This window comes from Macrosteles quadrilineatus, unplaced genomic scaffold, assembly GCF_028750875.1.
Source record: "Macrosteles quadrilineatus isolate MER2022 unplaced genomic scaffold, UCM_ALF_1.0 Scaffold_22__1_contigs__length_1958994, whole genome shotgun sequence".
NCBI lineage: Eukaryota > Metazoa > Arthropoda > Insecta > Hemiptera > Cicadellidae > Macrosteles > Macrosteles quadrilineatus.
This window is the reverse complement of record NW_026542615.1, coordinates 450,605-455,213: the sequence shown is the minus strand read 5'-3', so window position 1 is coordinate 455,213 and position 4,609 is coordinate 450,605.

Here is a 4,609-nt window from a genome sequence, read left to right as displayed (position 1 = left end):
TGAATGAATGAATGGAATGGAGTGTGGAGTGGCTTCTTCTTCTTCTTCTTCTTCTTGCGTGCTTGTGTGAGTGTGAGTGGAGTGAGGTAAATGAAGTGAGTTGAGAGTTGACTGTGACTCGTTGACGACTGAGAGTTGTGCATAAATGCGTTTTCCCTCCTCTCAAAAAGGCCGGCCGCACACCTGATACAGCACGGCACGGCAAGGCGAGGCGAGACGTCTTTGCCTCGCCTTGCCGTGCCCGATGGAGATTTGAGATGCATACGGCACAGCACGGCAAGGCTACTTGAGCACCCACATGGTCGATCCCATGGTTTCAGTAAAGTGAGATACTGTGTGTTATATGAGGTTGTTTGTACATTTTGTGACACTTTGTACTACACATTTTGTGAGAATAGATGCAGAAGGCGAAGAAGACTGAAGAGGCTGCTGCCATCGCTGCTAAATGGTACCATTGAGTGTTTATATAGTCAATGATGGTACCTAATGAATGTAATGGATGATCTCCCTAACAGAGAATCGTGGGTGCATCCCATCAACCAAAAAAGGAACTTGAAACCATTCATTGCATAACTAAGAGCAGATCCGGAAAAAATCATAATTACTAATCGTTGGAAATGCACACTGATTTTGACAGGGGCTGTCACTGCGCTGAACGTGGTGTCGATCCTCGCGCATGCGCACATCGTTTTGCCTCAAGCCTTTTGCCCGAAAGACGAAAATTGAAAAGGCAGAACAAAGCGCCGTACGGCGCTGTTTTGCCGTGCCTTGCCATGCCTGATGATGTGTGCGGCACCCCCATTTGAAATAATAGAAATCTAGTCGCATAAGGCGCCTTAAGGCAAAACGTCGCGCCGTGCCGTGCCGTGCCACATCAGGTGTGCGCCCGGCCAAAGAATAACATGGAAACTTTGAACCCCCGTGGGGCATAGACCTACAGGATTTTCACAACTTAAATATGCCTATGTCAAGACCATCAAGACTATCAAGAACCTCTATTCAAAATGTCAGCTCAATCGGTCCAGTATAGTTTTTTCACGCAATTCAGATTTATGGGACTTCAGATTTAATATACACAAACATTCATACGTTCACATTTATTTACTAGGTGTACAATGCAGTTTTCTGCTTGCAATATTGAGCGGAGCCAGCATATTAATTCAATGTCAATGATATATTTGGTTCGCATTTTAAATAGAATGCCTAATTGCAGTAGGTATCCAAAGTCAATCATAAGTCAGGATTAAGTGAATGAATTGTCTACTTGCAGGAACCATATTCTATGTTTCATCTGGTTCTCATAAGTTAAATGTCTACTTTCAGTAACCAATGCCAATGATACATTTGGTTCGCATAAATGTAATGCCAATTTAAGGATTCTAAAGTCAATTGTACGTCCGGTTCACGTAGACGGATTGTTTACTTGTAGTATCCAAACTCAATGGTACATGTAAATGAATAGTCTACTTGCAGTATCCTAAATCATGGTCCATTTATTTCGTTCACTTAAATAAAATGCCGAATTGCAGTATCCGAAGTCAATGGTAGGCTTAGGCCTACTTCTGCTTCACTTATATGGGATGTCTATGTGCAGTATTTAAAGTCAATTATGCGTCGGGTTCATGTCAACGAATTGTGTAATTGCAGTATCGAAACTATGAGTGTTATATTTGGTTCACCTTAATGGAATTCCTATTTGTACACTGCAAATAGGAATTGCAGTACATATTCAAAGTCTACATTAATGGCACGTCTTGCTCACATAAAATACTGTAAAAGTTATTTACAGTATCCAAACGCAATATGGTGCATTAGCCTAATTCTGGCAACCCTTATGGTTATTCATTTTGTAGTAAATTATGCTCAATGCTATTAATCAAAAGTAGGAGTGTAGTATAAGAGAAGTTATAAAGTCAATGATAAGAGCTTCGCTACGCTCTGCTCAATAATTTCTATATCCTGCAAATGAATCATGGTAAACCTATGCGATACCTGAATTATTAAAAGGCAATAACGTGCATTATTTGAGATCCCAGGTTCGAATCTCCTCGGCGGCCTTAAAGTTTTGCTTCTGATTTTGTTAAAATATGATTTTCTCTTAACTTCACTAATCAGTTTTTTTATCTGAGACATTTATAATTTAATTTTGTGATAAGAATGCATTTTTTATATAAATACATTAACTTTTTGTTTGTAATAATTTCCTAACAGCGAATAATTGAGATAGGCTAATCGATAATATAATTAGGTCTAGTTTTATTTCAGCAGTTAAAAGTAAGAAATATATTGTCAACCACTTTCAAAATTTCCCTTTGGTGCAATACAATTTATCAATACGACTATAATGTAGACTACAAAGAATAAGTGAAAACTTTAGGAATTGGTTTACCGGTACGTTACATAACATTTATAATGACATCAAAATAAGCAGTTTGCTTAACTTGAAACCTTATTATTCCTAGTAGCTGGAACCTATATATTTTTTCCAACCTAACTTTAGACTACTACATGGCAATGTTTAAAACTATTTTGTAAGTTAGTATCGCAGAGTAAAGCGAGGTGGTAGACAATAGGCCTACCAGTAGGCATATTTGGTTTAAAACGACGTTGTTACATCTTCTCATGAATTTGACAGAGGAGCATATAGTCCTAATTTAATTAATGATTAATTCTTTTCGAAGTGCACACAGCAATATTAGTGTTAATCCTTTGGGATTTTATTGTCTAAGTTACACCATTTAGTTGTAAACCTTATCTGTAAACCAAGTGGTTGTGATTTCATTTCGTAAAATTATTTTGTATTTTTAGCTACAGGTACATTTTTTTACAAATTTACTTGCAAATCAAGGGCAGTGTGATTTTTGTCGGTATAATTATGTTATAGTGTTTTTTAATGCCCTCGTTTTAACTTCTCCTTCTCCACGCTACATAGGCCTAGGCCTAATTAGTTGACTATTCATTGTTGTTAAAAAGAACAGAACGATTATACAATTAAATATAAACGTCATGATTTTAATCACTCAATATATGACTGATTGTTAATCACTTCGTATTACATGCAATTAACTAATATGCTCTTTAGTATTCATCAGATTTTTTCTTTTGTACTGTATTTATAATGTGGTAGATTTGTTGACTAACATATGTCGAGGCTCTTGTTTACTTTTTATTGTTTACTCGCAAATAATGTCATGGCAACCAATTAACCCATAAGGCCCATGTTAAATTTCTAAAAGTTTGCATTCATGTAGGGAATATTCCTATGGTCCGATTTGTACCATTTCAGATTTATACCTTCCCATGGTTGGGTACTATGACTGTGTTAAATTTCGTGAAGATCGCTTCAGCCGTTCAGGAGGAGTATTTGTAATAAAAAAGCAGGAGTGTAGTATAAGAGCTTCGCTCGCTTCGCTCGCTCCGCTCAATAATACAGGATGTTTTTAAAAGAATGCCGGGATTTTAAATGATAACTGTTTGTGTACTATTCAAGGCAACTAAACGTTTTATACGTCAAATTGAAGCTAAAATAACTAAGTAAAGTATTCGAATCTTAAAATTACAGCAAAGGGCATTAAGAACAATGATGGGACTAAAAAATGATGAATGTGTTAAAATTCATTTCAAAAATTTTAAAATAATAACTGTGTTTGCCCAATACATTTTTGAAACTGCTCTCTTAGCGAAAGAAAGTATATCAGATAAGGCACAATTATGCTACAATACAAGAGGAAAAGCCCTAAGAGAAAATAGTCGCAACCATCTTTTATTTTCAAATAAAAAGCCCACCTGTGCCGGAAGAAGATTTTTACGGTTTCTTCCAAATCATTTAAAACCCATTGGCAACACAATCAAATTTAAAAACAAATTAAAAAATTATCTCATAGAAATCGCTCCCTACTCCATTAAAGAGGTGTTTCCCCAATTAACCTGATTTTATTTTTAGTTTCTTAGTATTATATAAATTATTGTAATTTTAGCTTATAACTTTATTTACTAGGTTAGGAATCTGACACTATTCGATGTACAATGTACAATTGTTGAATAAAGATATTGAAATGAAATGAAATGAAAATAAGTAGGTTTTGTTTCCCGTATAGCAGGGGAGGAAACTTTGACCTTTGGCATGCCCAAAACAGGTGCGGGGTGATAGGCCGCTATTGTGAAATGATATGAAATGATTTATTGTCGTTTCAATACATCAATACGGGACATCAATACAGGTAAATAAAATTCAAAATATCTCTAAAATGTATCACATATGAGCATTATGGATTATACAAAATATCAATGTAAAGTGGTTAAATAAACAGTAATAAAAATGTTATTTTTTGAAAAAAGGAAAAACTCTAGTTTTAGGTCATAGACGTTAGCTGAGGTACCTAAAACTCAATATAATTTAAAAATATATCATTTTAAAATTGTTGTAAAACAGTTACAACTTGTATTAAATCTTATTTTTTAAACTGCCAAAAACTGATTGCTAAACCATTTTAAAATTGTTGTAAAACAGTTTACAACTTGTATTGAAACTAATTTTCTTAAACTTCAAAAAACTGATTGTAAAACAATTTTAAAATTGTTGTAAAACAGTTACAGCTCGTATTGAAAC